Source organism: Salmo salar, chromosome ssa08 (assembly GCF_905237065.1).
Source record: "Salmo salar chromosome ssa08, Ssal_v3.1, whole genome shotgun sequence".
Lineage (NCBI taxonomy): Eukaryota > Metazoa > Chordata > Actinopteri > Salmoniformes > Salmonidae > Salmo > Salmo salar.
This window is the reverse complement of record NC_059449.1, coordinates 7,803,683-7,820,997: the sequence shown is the minus strand read 5'-3', so window position 1 is coordinate 7,820,997 and position 17,315 is coordinate 7,803,683. Positions and strand designations below refer to the sequence as shown.

General features: G+C 41.8%; 1 protein-coding gene and 1 pseudogene across 1 annotated transcript in view; both read right to left on the bottom strand.

The window, feature by feature from the left end:
- Nucleotides 1-17,315, bottom strand: part of LOC106610040 (oocyte zinc finger protein XlCOF7.1-like) — a 268,532-nt gene that overhangs the window by 166,929 nt on the left and 84,288 nt on the right. The window lies entirely within an intron of this gene.
- On the bottom strand, nucleotides 2,593-16,914 carry LOC106609869 (zinc finger protein 528-like; annotated as a pseudogene).

The following is a 17,315-nucleotide window of genomic DNA, read 5'->3' as shown; positions in this document are numbered from 1 at the left end:
CCAGGAACTTGCAGGTGCCTTGGTGGAAGAGTGGGGTAACAACTCACAGCAAGAACTGGCAAATCTGGTGCAGTCCATGGGGAGGAGATGCACTGCAGTACTTAATGCAACTGGTGGGCACACCAGATACTGACTGTTACTTTTGATTTTGACCCCCCCTTTGTTCAGGGACACATTATTCCATTTATGTTAGTCACATGTCTGTGGAACTTGTTCAGTTTGTGTCTCAGTTGTTGAATCTTATGTTCATACAAATATTTGCACATGTTAAGTTTGCTCTAAATAAAACGCAGTTGACAGGGAGAGGACATTTCCTTTTTTTGCTGAGTTTATAACACCCTCCCAACATATCCTCCAAACACTGGGTTTGAGGTCATTACCACTTTTAAACAACGGGTTACCAACATATACAAATAAAAAACTTTAATTATTCACCCTTCCACGGGCTATAGTCCTGACACAAATCTAGTGTTGCTACCCAATCGGGCTGGTTGTTCATTCTATCGGTTAGGTTGCCAGAGACGCTACCCTCTCTAACCAAATCGCTATCAGTAACAGAATGACTGCAATTGAATTGGCCCCAATAGGAAATCATAGTAGTCTCAAAACAGTTACAGTAAAGCACAGTAGACCACAGCAAAGAAAATTATAGTTCAGTACAGTATAATGTACTGTACTATACTTTTCTTTACTGTACTCTACTGAACTATACTGTAATGTCCAAACTTGTTAAACATAGAAGTCTATGATTGGGACAGATTTGGTCCGGTCTTGACCAACCAAATTTGGTCTTGTTTGGGTGCGGAGCTCATTAGAATAATAGCCAGTGTGTAGTATAATACTCAAACATGCAAAGGAGGATTACATTTTTCTACCTTGGTACCTATTCAGAATACATCACCATGAAGAGAATTACACTCATAATTATGCATTTCTATATAGTACAGATCAAGTACCCATGATGTCATTCTGTTTCTGGGTGTTGTTCCACTTCACTGACTGTAGTTCAATCACCTACATTGTTTTTTTTCTAACTCAAGGTGTCATATCATAGCTGGCACATTCTTTCTGCAGACATATTTGAATCTTAATTCGGAATAGATATTTAAGAGTTTTTGGAAAAAAGTGGTCACAAAACTGCCATTCTTTTATCAAAATTTGCATCCGCACTGCTCCTCAAATAAATGTGTTTTAGTAAAATTGTCAGTGGAAATTGTTAAAAGTAAACTTCTGCATATACAGTTGAAGTCGGAAGTTTACATACACTTAGGTTGGAGACATTAAAACTAATTTTTCCACCACTCCACAAATTTCTTGTTAACAAACTATAGTTTTGGCAAGTCGGCTAGAACATCTACTGTGTGCATGACACAAGTCATTTTTCCAACAATTGTTTACAGATTATTTCACTTATAATTCACTGTATCACAATTCCAGTGGGTCAGAAGTTTACATACACTAAGATGACTGTGCCTTTAAACAGCTTGGAAAATTCCAGAAAATGATGTCATGGCTTTAGAAGCTTCTGATAGGCTAATTGACATCATTTGAGTCAATTGGAGGTGTACCTGTGGATGTATTTCAAGGCCTACCTTCAAACTCAGTGTCTCTTTGGAAAATCAAAAGAAATCAGCCAAGACCTCAGAAAAAAATAAAATAATTGTTGACCTCCACAAGTCTGGTTCATCCTTAGGAGCAATTTCTAAACGCCTGAAGGTACCACATTCATCTGTACAAACAATAGTACGCAAGTATAAACACCATGAGACCACGCAGCCGTCATGCCGCTTAGGAATGAGACGCGTTCTGTCGCTTAGAGATGAACATACTTTGGGTGAAAAGTGCAAATCAATCCCAGAACAACAGCAAAGGACCTTGTGAAGATGCTGGAGGAAACAGGTACAAAAGTATCTATATCCACAGTAAAACGAGTCCTATATCAACATAACCTAAAAGGCCGCTCAGCAAGGAAGAAGCCACTGCTCCAAAACCGCCATAAAAAAGCCAGACGATGGTTTGCAACTGCACATGGGGACAAAGATCGTACTTTTTGGAGAAATGTCCTCTGGTCTGATGAAACAAAAATAGAACTGTTGGTCATAATGACCATCGTTATGTTTGGAGGAAAAAGGGGGGAGGCTTGCAAGCCGAAGAACACCATCCCAACTGTGAAGCACGGGGATGGCAGCATCATGTTGTGGGGTGCTTTGCTGCAGGAGGGACTGGTGCACTTCACAAAATAGATGGCATCATGAGGCAGGAAAATTATGTGGATATATTGAAGCAACATCTCAAGATATCAATCAGGAAGTTAAAGCTTGGTCGCAAATGAGTCCTCCAAATGGACAATGACCCCAAGCATTATTCCAAAGTTGTGGCAAAATGGCTTAAGGACAACAAAGTCAAGGTACTGGAGTGGCCATCACAAAGCCCTGACCTCAATCCTATAGAGAATCTGTGGGCAGAACTGAAAAAGCGTGTGCCAAATGCTGCCAAATACTAATTGAGTGTATGTAAACTTCTGGCCCACTGGGAATGTGACGAATGAAATAAAAGCTGAAATAAATCATTCTCGCTACTATTATTCAGACATTTCACATTCTTAAAATATAGTTGTGATCCTAACTGACCTAAGACAGGGAATTTTTACTAGGATTAAATGTCAGGAATTGTGAAAAACGGAGTTTAAATGTATTTGGCTAAGGTGTATGTAAACTTTCAACCTCAACTGTAGGTGTATGTATGGTTTGTTAAACTTTGCAATCAATGGTTTTTGCTTAGCATAGATTTTAAAGTGAAAAAGTGAGCATCAGTGTCACTGTTACCGTGGAATTGCACGCTACATACATCTTCACTACTTCCTCAAGTAAACATGAATTAAGGCACTATCATTATCTCACTATAAAACACCTAAAGACACAAAGTTTGTCACTCTTCATCATTGAAGCATTTTTTAAAACACCATCACACCAGCCATCACCATATTATCTACTCTGCCTCATCATACTTTTTCTTTCCTAAGTTCTCCTCATTCAGTTCCCTACTACATCCAAAACCAACAGAATGAACTACAAACTGACTAACTAGTACTACGTTACCACTATTCATGTGCATTTTCTGCTGGTGTATCCTGAGGTAGCTCCTCTCTGAGAACCTTTTCCTGCAGTGCATACAGGCAAACGGCCTCTCTCCCTTGTGGACCTTCAACTGCATCTTCAGCTGGTGGGAGAACTTATCCTCACACTGGGGCAGCTGTAGGGTTTCTCCCCTGTGTGGACCCTCTGGTGCCTCTTCAGGTTGGAGGAGTGGGAGAAACTCGCCCGGCACAGGTGGCAGCCGAATGGTTTCTCCCCTGTGTGGACCCTCTGGTGCCTCTTCAGGTTGGACGAGTGGGAGAAACTAGCCCGGCACAGGTGGCAGCCGAACGGTTTCTCCCCCATGTGCAACCTCTGGTGGACTGCCACCTGTTGGGGGAAACGGAAGGCTTTCCCACAGAACGAACACAGGAAGCGCTTCTCTTTGGCGCCGCCACCTTTACTAATGCTGTTTCCACTACTGTCATTTGTCAATGGGCTTGTGTAGCCATTAAGTGTTGAGGCACTGGCATTGTCTGAGGTCTGGTTTAACATTAGGAGAGTGTGAGGAGGATGAAGGCCAGGGAGTGTCTGTGTTGTCGCAGGGTCCATGTTCCAGTTGATAGATCCTATAGAAGGCAGGCTGAAGGCAGCATCTGTTAGGGGGTTAACCTGAGGCCCCATCAGTCTCTCTGAATCACAACTATAGGAGCAGGACGGAGCATCGCTAGCCGAATCTGTGTCTGTTCTCTCCTGCTGCATATGTACACCTCCTCGACCAAATCTACGCCTCGTCCTGGTCTCAGCCAGTCTGTTGTCATGGAGACTAAGTTTGGTTATTGTTTTGGGTTCGACAGTCTGTTTCTGGTTAAGAGTGTTGTTCCCCAACCCAGAGTTGAGGACACTGTCCCATCCACTGACATCCACTATGTCACCTCTGGTCCTGGCCTGCGAATCCAAGATGGCCACCCAGTCTCCTTTGTTAGCCTCCAGCCAACTATCTGCAGGAATAGGTTACAAAATAGACTTAAAAAATATGGCAAAGAAAACTCTACATATGGAGTTGTATGGACAAAATAATAGCCAGGTGCATCACTATTCTCATTGAAGATCTATTACTGTATGTAGGCTATATGTATTTCTCCCTTACCTTGCTCCCTCATCTTTACTCCACTCAGCAGATCAATGCTCTCTGCTTCGTTTTCTATTGTCTCCTCTTTGACCAGCAGCAGATCAGGCTTCCCATCCTCCATGTCTATTGACTGCAATAGTAAAGGTTTGGTTTAGTTGGCACTATTTGGGTTGGACTTGTATCATTGAAAGGCATTTACGCAGACAACAGTATTTGGATCCCCATCAGCTTTTGCCAAAGCAGCAGCTGGGGTCCACAAAAAAACACAAAGGACGACAAGTAACAAAACACTTAGTGATAGACAAGGACAGTCACACACATTTAAAATACGATATACAAACGATACATAAACAAAAAAAAATGGGTGTGTTAGTGTGTCGCCTCACAGACCCCGCCGGTCAATGAGATGCTTGAGTAATAGGAGATGGGAGTTCCATGCGATCACGGCTCAGTATAATACTGTGCGTTGCCGTGAATTTGTTTTGGACTTGGGGACTGTGAAGAGACCCGTGGTGGCATGTCTTGTGGGGGGTATGTACGGGTGTCTGAGCTGAATGTTATTTGATTATGCAGACAATTGGGAATTTTCATCACAGTAATATTTTCGGATGAAAACTAGAATAGAAGCAGTTCCTGTCTCGTCAACCCTTTAGTGCTCCTGAGTGGCGCAGCGATCTGAGGCACTGCATCTCAGTGCTTTGAGCCAGATGCAGCTTTGCTAGGTCTTTCTTTGCTGCACTTGACCATACTACCTGACCATAATCAAGATGGGCCAAGACCAGCCCCGTAACAGTTGATTTTACAGTACAGTTGATTTGTACTGTAACACAGAACAACAGACATGCCCCTCATCTTCACAACAACTCTGTCATTATGACTTGACCACGATCAGAGTGGTGAAGAGGAGCTCCGCGGAACCTGAGAGTCCGGAAGTAATTTAGCCATTCAGTGTAGTCATAGCGATCTGTAGATTTGCTATTTATGCGAGTTTTCTCAAGTTAATTGACACGTGACATTCCTGGATTACTCATTATACTGATAAAGTCAGATTTAATCAAGTAATTCAATAGTCAGTTAAAAAAAATGGTAAAGGGTACAAGACTGTAAATATCTGGCTGTGTTGGCAAAATCACTACATAACCCATTGAGCCGAGCGGGGAGAGGCTGCCCGTTGTTACAGTTCCCAGACCAGTCAGAAACTTCCAGCTAAACCTACGCCAATGATGTCGGTGGATCTCAAAACTGAACTTGAATCCACATTAAGTAGCAATGATATCCTTCACCACCGTCGTCTTATGACAGACATCTCAAACCAGATATGACTGTTCAACAAAACAATTCATCATTTAAGTTTTTCACCCAGCTAATTTCTTAGTTACATGACATGATTGTATAACGAGCAAAGGAGTTTTGAAGTTGAGGGTGCAGTATTTATGAAGTTTGGCATAGTTCAGCTAGCCAGCTAGTTTAGCCCACTGAGGTATAATAAGAACGGTTTAGCCAGGGAAAATGAGCTCGGGCTAGTGCACATGTGCACTAGGCTAATTAAGGAGACAGATTGTAGTTATGCCCTGATTAGTCATTGAAATGATTGGCAATATCAAAAGGTTTTATTATAAATTACCCATCAAAATGAACGATGGAGAAGAATTAGGATTTCTGCCCATGATGTAACTTAAGGTACTCCAAAGTATTTTTCCATTGTGTTTTATGTCATTTATCTTGGTTTGGTAATATAATTTCATAATTTTGTTAATTTTTGTAAAAAAGAACATTTACAGTATGTCAACCAATCAGCTGAGCAGCCTGGCTGACTTTTTTGCCACCTATTTTGCATAATTTATTTGAACTAGTGTTGTCATGATACCAACATTTTACAAACGATACCAGGCCAGGGTACCACGACACCGAATAGTATCGCGATACCTTGGTAGGAAAAAATGATCTGTGTTTTAGCATCCTGTGCGCCCCGTTCATCGGACGCTTGTTCACGTTTTCAAAAATCTCTCCAAATATCGGTCACTGAAACTCAGACTTCGACTCAATACAACACATTGAATTTAACTTCACAGTGTATAATATAATACGGCATAGAACGGCTGATTTGCTCATATTTGCAAAGGCCTACCTGTGATTTAGCTGGAGGAATGGGAGGAAGGAATATACCGTACATGCATAATAATCTGCATGTCATTGTGTCAGTAAGGGGAAAAACACTGCATGAAACCTTTACTCTGTAGTTAACAGGCACACACACACTGTCGCCCTCACTCTCAAAAACACACATACCACTCTCTCTCCCCTACAAACACACACTGCTCCCAACTTTTACAAGTTAGGCACCAAACTGAATTTAAGGAGCACCAGAAATAAATTGATTTTTTTATATAGTTTAGGCTTACATTAGGCTATATGAATCCTACCTTTTGAAGCACATCTCATGAGTAGCAGACCCTTTCCTTTCTTCCTGTGCCAATCAAATTTGCCTAAACTTACTGTCAAGTTACCAGGTTGTTAGCTAGCCACAGTAGGTAACATGACCGAACAACGCTGTTACTTATCAACGCAAAAATTTGCGACCAGGGTTTCGTTTAAAATGGCCCGCGACACGATTTGTGAATTTATGTCAAATGTGTGCGAATCCCGATAGAAAGAAAAAAAGGCATCCCCGGTAATATTTTTTTGTAACCGTTTAGGCTAGAGATGAGCCGTTTTCTTTGCTGTAAAGCTGTACGCATGCGTGTCGCGAAGCACTGCTCGATTTTCCCTCCCCGACACTCAGAGGCTGCGTGACAGTGAAGTGCAAAGTCTACTCAGACTGGTCTGTGCTCTTGGTTATAAAAGGCGAGGAAATTATACAATGTATCAACATTGCTTATATATATATATATATATATATATAAATAAAACTGACAGTTATAGACACGCATGAAGAGCAGACGGACTGAAGCAGCTGAGTGAGGGCTGGTAGGGGATGCAGCTGGCTGATGTGATTTGCCCATGAAAGCTGAGTGGTTATTACTGGACCTGCTTATACAAGACACTCTGTGTGCAATAAGTGTTTAACATGCTTATTGAATGACTACTATCTCTGTACCCTACACTTACAGATAATTGTAAGGTCCCTCAGTCGAGCAAGTGAATTTCAAACACAGATTCAACCACAAAGACCAGGGAGGTTTTTCCAATGCCTCGCAAAGAAGAGCACCTATTGGTAGATTGGTAGAAAAAAAAAAAAAACAGACATTGACTATGTCTTTGAGCATGGTGAAGTTATTAATTACTCTTTGGATGGTGAATCAATATACCCAGTCACTACACAGATACAGGGGTCCTTCCTAGGCCAATGGTGACTTTAAAACAGTTAGAGTTTAATGGCTCTGATAGGAGAAAACTGAGGATGGATCAACAACATAGTTACTCCACAATACTAACCTAATTGACAGAGTGAAAAGGAGGCCTGTACAGAATAAAAATATTCCAAAACACGCATCCAAGGTACTAAAGAAATACTCTTTAATACAGCTATAATCTCAGCCAAAGGTGCTTCTACAAAGTTTCAACTCAGGGGTTTGAATAGCTATGGAAATGAGTTATTTCCGTATTTCATCTAAAATAAATGAGCAAAAAATGTCTGAAAAATATGTTCTCTCTTTGTCATTATGGGATATTGTGTGTACATGACTGAGAAAAAAATACATTCAATCCATTTTGAGTTCAGGCTGTAACAACAATGTGGAATGGGTCAATAGGTATTAATACTTTCCGAAGGCACTGTAATTAATATGGGCCAATCTTAGCCCTTTCCTGGGTAGCTTACCTGAGATGGACATAATATGGAGAGAGAAATTATTATTATTTTGCTAAGAGTCAGTCAATCAGGCACCTGTGAGTGACAGTTGGTGTATGTATGTGATGTTGGGCTGAAGCTACTGACCCGGAAGCTTGGCTCTCTCACTCCTCCCGGGCTTTTGAGACGGAGGGTGGACAATGAGCTTGTCGTAGCAGATGTAAGCAATGTCCCCATGCTATCTGGCAGCTTTCATATGGCTGGGATAAGTTCTTTCTGCCTCTGGCACACAACTTCAGAGAAGTCCTCATTGAGGAAGATGTTGGTTCCTCTCAAGTTCTTGGGTCTCTCCAGAACAGCCATCTTGTCCTTGAACCTTAGGAACTTGACCACTATCAGCCTGGGTCTGTCACCTGGGCTAGTTACATGTTTTCCAGACCTGTGGGCGTGGCTCCACCTCAACTTTCTTTTGATCCATCTGCAGCTTTTCAGTGATCGTTTTCTCACTTTCTCCTCAAACTCCATCCAGGTCTCATGTGTAGACTCTGGTATGCCATCCACAACAATGTTATTCCTCCTGGATTGTCCCTAGATAAGTCTTTTTTCCCAGTCATCTGTAATAATGATTCGCTGAGGTCATCTCATGTGGACTTAGTTTGTTGTCATCTTGCTGCAAGTCTCTTCCATGACATTCACCTCTCCCTGGTCAGATCGTCCATTATTTTGTTAGTCGAGTCCACCAGTATTTGGACAAAGCTCTTGAAGCCATTTTTCTGTTGCTGTAACAATTGCCTGTAGACATTTTTGTTGATTTACACTGTCCTCTCCAACCTTCTTTGACTTTGGGCGGCATGATAGTAGCAACGTAGGCTAACGCTGGTACTCCACACAATTTCAGCCAGCACAGCTCGCAGGGCCGATGGGAACAGCAACAAACAGCAGGGATTTAAACAGCCACAAGCTCAGGACTATCCGCGGTCCCAGCCACAAGGGCTAACCGCGTTGCATGCTGTGTTCAAATTGTCAAAGAAACCTGGCTAGCTTAATAGCTAGCAACTAGGCTAGCTGCGTCGCCAAGCAGCAGCTCTTCAGACTTCAGGGTTTGGCAGTGTCCCGGAACAGATAGTAGCGGTCCACAGCAACTGCGCTAACCACGTCGCAGGATCCAAATTAAACAGGTAGGCTAGTTTAAAAAAAAAAAAAAAAGGGACATTTTTCAGTAACACTTTTTTTTTTTTTTACTGAGCGCTCTCTCATTCCGCTTTCAGCATGCGTTGCACTCTGATGACGTCACTCTGCAAGCACTCGGGTGTGCCATTGCCACTTGAGCAGGCTGTAAATGCTGCAATCTGACCTTGATGCCTTACAGAAAACCTGGTTGGTTTAAAATGTGTACTTAATTGTAGGCCAGACTAAATACATGTTCTCTAATTCTCGCAAAAATATTTCAGATGGACCACATTTCTATTAATTGGATTGTTGGTTCTCCCATCGATTAGGTTCCCGCTTGTAAATATCTGGGCATTTGGATTGACAAAGATTTAAATGTTTAAAAAAAAAAGTTATGGATGAGCTAGTTAAAAAGCTAAGCTTGAAAGTGGGATTATTTTCTAGAAATAGATCTTTCCTTTCCCGGAATAGCAGAAAGCAGATTGTACAGTCAACTTTCCTGATAGTTTTTGACTATGGTGACACCATTTACAAGATTGCAGCAGCCACTAGTTTTAAACCTTTAGATGCCGTCTACCATAGCGCCATTTGTTTTATCACAGGTGACAGTTTTAATATTCACCACGGCATCCTGTATCAAATTGGCTGGTCCTCATTAAAGTCCAGTAGATCACTTCATTACTCCTTTTTTGTTTGTTTGTTTGTTTACAAAGCTCTACTACACAAGCTTCCAACTTACCTAACTTTGTTGTTAAAGTATAAAAATCATGAGATAACAAACCCGTTCATAGGGTTGGTTAACTCTTGAGTTTCCTCGGGTCTCCGCCAAACTAGATAAATCCACTTTTTGTTATAATGCACCTCATTGCTAGATCCAACTACAAAATACATTACAATTGGATGTTCTGGTGCCGCTCGGGCAATTTAAAATATTGATTGGGGAACCTTCGTAACTTTTTCTTGAATATTTGTGTAATGCTGTATTTTTGTTTGTTTTACATTGTATTGGATTTGATTAGATGTTGTCTTATAAATTGTATAAGCAGGGCCTCCTTGTGAAAGAGACCCTGGTCGTAATGATGACTAAGTCAACATCAGGGCCGGTATCTAGAAGGTGTCTCACAGTAGGAGGGCTCATCTAGGATCAAATTTTATTGGTCACATACACAGCAGATGTTATTGCGGTTGTCGTGAAATACTTGTACGTCTCAGCGTAATAATGCTGATCTAGGATTAGGTCCCCATCTGTCTACATATCTTTATTCATTATAATCTAAAAGGCTAAACAGATCCTAGATCAGCACTCCTGCTCTGAGAGGCTTTGTGGATACGAGCCCTGACCTAATAACATTCAGACAGTAGTTCACAGTGGGCTCACCTCAGTGAGACTGTGTATAGACCTGTGCTGCTCAGCTGGTTCCTCTGTGGGTTCAGGAGGAGGTGTAGTCTGGTTGTCCTCCATGACCATGGTCCCCTCAGTGTTCCCCAGACTCTCCTCACACCCCTCATCCTTCACCAGCAGCACCTCTGAACCCTCCTCCTGGAAGTGACAGGTGATACAGATTACACAGACATACACTCCCTCATGTGTGTTCACACAGATAATAAACACTTTCAACATGGAGTCTTTACCCTTCCCGACGATGTTTGAGTCCTGTACTGTAGTTACAGAATGATTTCATTGTTGTTAAACCCATCATAGTGGACATAAACATGTTGTGGTCACCATCAGTTCTAAGTCACCATCAGACAAACCTGACTAAACTATTTGATGTGTACAGTAGGTGTTTGTTAGTATGTGGGTATGTGTAGGTATATTTAGTAAGTGTATAATGTTTATAAAGCGCTGTTGTGTGTATGCAGAATAGGGTGAGATCAGATGTATACTGAAGAGTCTCAATTAAAGTCTGCATGAAAAGTCCCATTTTGTGTTTATTAAACACAAGTTTTAAATATACCATATGAAAACCACACATACACGTCTCAACTAAAAATCTACATGATAAACTACATACATTTTCTCCTTAAAAAGTGTCTTGGGAAAGAAATTAAGTAGTTAAATGGAAGTAATGAAATAGGCATCAGAGCCTATACAGTACAAACACAATATATAAAACATGCCTTTTAGGCTTATATGCCTAGGGCTGGGCGATAGGGCCTAAAAATCTTCTTGATTTTTTTCAAATTTATGGATGATTCATGATATACAACTTGATGTTCTAAAGTTCTCTCTAAATAATCTTTGTTGCACAATTAAAGGGCAATACAATTAATTTCAAACAGTCATAAATAATCTAATGAATTCAGGGTTTGTAAAATTATACCTAGGCTAAATATATGACCTTCCACAACCATAAGACCCACAAATAATGTAATTATTTTATCAAAATATTTTAAACTGCTTTTTTTTTGCAATAATCACTGATCTAGCTTTCAAGTCTATGAAAATGCAATTTATGTTACAAATTTAACCAGAACCCTGCATAACGCGCATTCACTAATAATGACTATCATCTTGTAGGTGAAAATTAACACAGGTCTCATAAACAATCTCTCAAGCACAAGCCCACATTCTAATGAGTAGCCAGCTAATCTTTATAGTTCAAGTCTAGCCAACTTCAAATCAAAGTTATTGGTTCACTTGGATCCATTTGCTTGCTACCAAGGTAGAACAGTTGAACTGTGATGATTGCACCCTCCTATCCATCTCCAACTGTTGGAACAACATAGCCTGTTCACTTTGTTTAGATATTGAAATCAAGTGGCCTACCTGGACAAGAAGATGCTTATTTCTCGGAATGAGAACGAGTTGCCAATTCCTTTTATGAATGTATTTTTTAATGCTCATTGCACATTTATAAAACAGACTAGACAGCAAGCACATAACACTATGTGGCTAAAATACTGCTAGCGGTACGTGGTACCACAATACTGAGCTCGCGACAGAACTGAACATTAATTTTCCACAATCATGTTCTTTTTTTTTTTGGACCCTTTTTTCTCCCCAATTTTGTGGTATCAAATTGGTAGTTACAGTCTTGTCCCATCGCTGCAACCCAACCAAGCCGCACTGCTTCTTGACACAATGCCCACTTAACCCGGAGGAGTGTCAGCGTGCACTGTGCCCGGCCCGCCACAGGAGTCTCTAGTGCGCGATGGGACAAGGATATCCCTGCCGGCCAAACCCTCACCTAACCCGGACGTCGCTGGGCCAATTGTGCGCCGCCCCATGGGTCTCCCGGTTGCGGCCGGCTGCGACAGAGCCTGGACTCGAACCCAGAATCTCTAGTGGCGATGCAGTGCCTTAGACCAATGCGCCACTCGGGAGGCCCCTGACACAATCATGTTCATTGATCCTCTCGTTTTAGTAGGATCTGCTCTGTTCTACAATTTGGGAGTTAAGACATAAAAAGGGGTATTGTTCAAAAGGTTCAGTTATCTTTCATCATTGTTGTTGTGAGTGGCAGGGGGAGGGGCTTGGTGTCTGTGTGCGAGTGGGAAGGTGCACAATGCACACAGCACAGAAGAAACGAAGGACACGAAACCAAAAAGACAGTGCTTTCAGAAAGTACTCACACTCCTTGACTTTTTCCAACATTTTGTTGTGCTACAGCCTGAATTTTAAGATTGTGTCACACACACAACACCCCATAATGTCAAAGTGAAATTATGTTTTTTTAGAAATGTATTGAAAATGAAAAGCTGAAATGTCTTGAGTCAATAAGTATTCAACGCCTTTGTTATGGCAAGCCTAAATAAGTTCAGGAGTAAAAATGTGCTTAGCACAGTGCACAGAGTAGGCCGTCATTGGAAATAAGAATTTGTTCTTAACTGACTTGCCTAGTTAAATAAAAAATAATCACTTGCATGAACTCATTCTGTGTGCAATAATAGTGTTCAACAATATATCTTTATGACTATCACATCTCTGTACCCCACACATACAATCATCTATAAAGTCCTACAGTCGAGCAGTGAATTTCAAACACAGATTCAACCACAAAGACCAGGGAGGTTTTCCAATGCCTCGCAAATAAGAGCACCCCGGTAGATGGGTAAAACATTTTAAAAAGCAGACATTGAATATACCTTTCAGCTTGGTGAAGTTATTAATTACACTTTGGATAGTGTATCAATACACTCAGTCACTACAAATATATAGGCGTTCATCCTAATTCAGTTGCTGGAGAGGAAGGAAACCGCTCAGGGATTTCATCATGAGGCCAATTGTGACTTTTAAACAGTTACAGAGTTTAATGGCTGTGATAGAAGAAAACTGAGGATGGATCAACAACATTGTAATTAATCCACAACACTAATGCAAATGACAGAGTGAAAAGAAGGAAGCATGTACAGAATATAAATATTCCAAAACATGCCTCCTGTTTGCAATAAGGCACTAAAGTCATACTGCAAAAAAATATGGCAAAGAAATAAAAGTCCTGAATGCAAAGCGTTACGTTTGGGGCAAATCTAATCCAACACATCTCTGAATAACACTTCATATTTTCAAGCATGGCGATGGCCGCATCATGTTATGGGTACGCTTGTAAATTGGCAAAAGGACTACGGAATAGAGCTAAGCACAGGCAAATGCCTAGTGGAAAACCTGGTTCAGTTTGCTTTCCAACTGACACTGGGAAAGAGTTCACCTTTCAGTAGGACAATAACATAACATAAGGCCAAATATATTGCTTACCAAGATGACGTTGAATGTTCCTGAGGGGCCGAAATACAGTTTTGACTTAAATCTACTTGAAAATCTATTGCAAGACTTGAAAATGGCTGTCTAGCAATTATCAACAACCAACTTGCCAGAGTTTGAAGAATTAAAAAATGTGCAAATATTGTACAATCCAGGTGTGGAAAGCTCTTAGATACTCACAGCTGTAATCGCTGTGATTCTAATATGCATTGACTTAGGGGTGTGAATACTTTTGTAAATGAGATATTTCTGTATTCACAAAAATGGGGTATTGTTTATTTTCATTATGGGGTATTGTGTAGTTGGTCGAGAATTATTATTTTTTTTATCCATTTTGAATTCAGGCCATAACAAAATGTGGAATAAGTCAAGGGCTATGAATACTTTCTAAAGGCACAATAGAATGAAAAAATATATACAAATAAAAACAAAATTCTTGCGAAACATGCATTTGAAACATTGCATTAAAACATTAATTTGAATTAATTGGATATATCGCCCAGCCCTATATATATCACACAATGTCTGGATGCAATATTCTACACTGAAATCGGTAACTCTCGTAATTCCAAATGCGTCTGTGGATCTTTTTCGTGCCGACAACAATGACAATTCATCTTTGTCTTTAATGCAGGGTTTAATCTAACCATCAGAAGCTACCGAGCGGAATGTTTTTTCTTCCGGTATCTCCACTCTGAGAACCTCTTCCCGGCAGTGCGTACAGACAAACAGCCTTTCTCCCGTGTGGACCTTCAGGTGCATCTTCAGCTGGTGCAAGAATCTCTTCTGATAATGGGGTCAGCTGTATTATTTATCCCCTGTGTGGACCCTCTGGTGTCTCTTCAGGTGACCAGCCTGGGCAAAGGCCATGGAACACTGGGTACAGCTGAAGGGTTTCTCCCCAGTATGGACCCTCTGGTGCCTCTTCAGGTCACCAGCCTGAGCGAAGGCCATGGGACACTGGGTACAGCTGAAGGGTTTCACCCCTGTGTGGACCCTCTGGTGGATCTCCACCTTCTGGGGGCAGCTGAAGCCTTTGTTACAGAACATGCAGAGGAACCGTTTCTCTTTACTATTGACTGATGTTGCTCCTCCACGCCGAGCCTGGGCTCTAGCCCTGTCGTTTGAGTTCAATCCCTTATCGAAAAGGACGAGGCGGTGTGGATCAGTAGGCCCCATTGATCTGGACACTGGGTCGCGATTCCTGAACGTTTGTAAAGGGGAGTGGGTAGCGACATTTGGATTTGTCTCTAAGCTTTCCCTGTAATCTAAGAAATCTCTGCCCTGTGTGAGTCCATCTCCTAGGTGACTATCTGCATTCCATGTGGGAGGAACGTCGCCCTCCACTTTCACCGTCACCTCATCTATGCCCAGAACCTCGCCTTTCTCATCTAGGCACCCTTCAGAGTGTACACTACTACTGTACTGGTTCCAGTCCCCTCTAGACAGATCAGTTTGTGTCTCTAAACCCAAGGATATGTTGTCACGGTCCATCTCTGTAGTGTAAGAACAAGAGGGATCATCCCCACCAGTGTCGAACGAGTCACCATCAACATCCCCACGGGAATGAACAGTCCTCTGGTCCTGGTGAAATACTGGTAAATACTCTGAGCCAGGAGGACAGCCCAGTCTACCCAGGCCCAGAGATTTGTGTTCAGATCCTCTGTGTAATTGCATTTGTGTTACAGTTAAAGTCTCGGTGTCTGTCTCTGACTTGAGGACGGCGATCGGCGTTCCACTGACCTCCGTGATGCTGTGTCGGGTCCTGGGCTGCGCAGTGGTGGGGTCCTTCGTGGCTACAGGGGGCGCTCCAGCCGCTCCATTCTGGATGTCTCTGCTATGCCGTGGGTCCTCCTTTCCTTCAGACCTCTCCTGTTTGACCCCAGGACCTGCAGCCTCTGTAGACTGACACAACAAGAGTGGAGGTTATTAACGGATAACAATGTCATAGGGAAGTCACACGCTCCCCTATGGCAGATAAAAGAGGATGTACATGTAAGCAAGTGAAAAGCTGAGGGGAGCCTTTCTGAAATAAACTGGTCACATATGATGCACTGTAATTTAATGTAACACTATTACACTAACCTCTATGACGATAACTTGCTGGGTTGAGGTTCCACTCCCCTCATCAACAGTGATTGGTTGGTCATCTCTGCATGTATTGTGTCCCGCTGGCTTCACAAAGCTCCTGTGGCCTCCAGTGAGATGTATTTCACCTGAGAGAATGATTGGGGGGAAAAAGAGGTGGTTTAGGTACCGTCAATGATATATTGTACACTATTGACACTGTCTACAATTGACAAGGATGTAAAGTAACACTTCTCATAACTTCTTGATATAATATTTATTGATTGATGTATTATATTCCATGCATAACATTGTTTTCATTGTGTAAATAGAATATGCATTAAATAAAGAATCTGCTTAGAATATGATTGTGTCTTTGCGCAAGATAGCTTACTAATCAGGGGAATTATTACACACTATCCAACAACTGACCAAGACCCAATTCTGTGAAATACATCTGAACACAGAGCCGGATTGGGGCGACAGTCACTGAGCTATATATGAACGGCGACAGGCTGCGCAGCCTCGGCCTTCTGCTAAATGTACCTCTTGCCATTCTTCTGTTTCGGTCGAAGATCTTGACACTACTGGGACTGGCAACGACGCGCTCCCGTGCCACCTTCAGTTCCAGTAGCTGTAGTTTCCTCCGCAATGTCCTGTTTTCTTTCTGGCTTTGAGTTATTTCCAAACGAAACACTGCATAGTCGTCGTCTACGAGTTTACAGATCTCTGCCACCGCAGCATTCGCTAACACCTCCATGATGGAGGCTATTTGAGTGTGAAAAACCATACAGTTAGCCATTGTTAGCTAACGTGACATAGATAACATCTATCAACCAAGTCCTGTCTTCAACGCAAATTAAACACTACATGGGGTACGTATGTGATGCTGTGCAGTTCAATTCGTCATATCGCCTTATTCTGGAACGTCAGTGATCGCGGCGAGTTATCAGTTGCAATCGTGTTTATATTTCCGTCATCATTCGCGCGACGTTAGCGCCTGCTAGAGGCGGGAGGTGAAAGCGGCAAAAGTGGTAACTTTTAGTTGAGAGCTTGATAGTTTTACAATGACAGAACCGCACAAAATCCTAAAATCGATCAACATGACAAGCATTATATGTTCAGTACGAGGCTGTTACAATAATTGGATGAAGAGGTAGTTTTTACAACAAGATTGTTTTGAACACCATCTCTACTACGTCGATCTGTATGTACCTGTGGAGCCCCATAGGACCTGCATCCACCTTTGCGGCTCTGGCTCAAAGCGTTGAACCAAAATAAACTTCCAAAACGTCTCTTTCTGTGCTCCTACCACTTCTTTGACAAGAAGCCTACAGTGGAGCATCCTTACCAAGAAAAATGGCTTGGCTTAGCTAC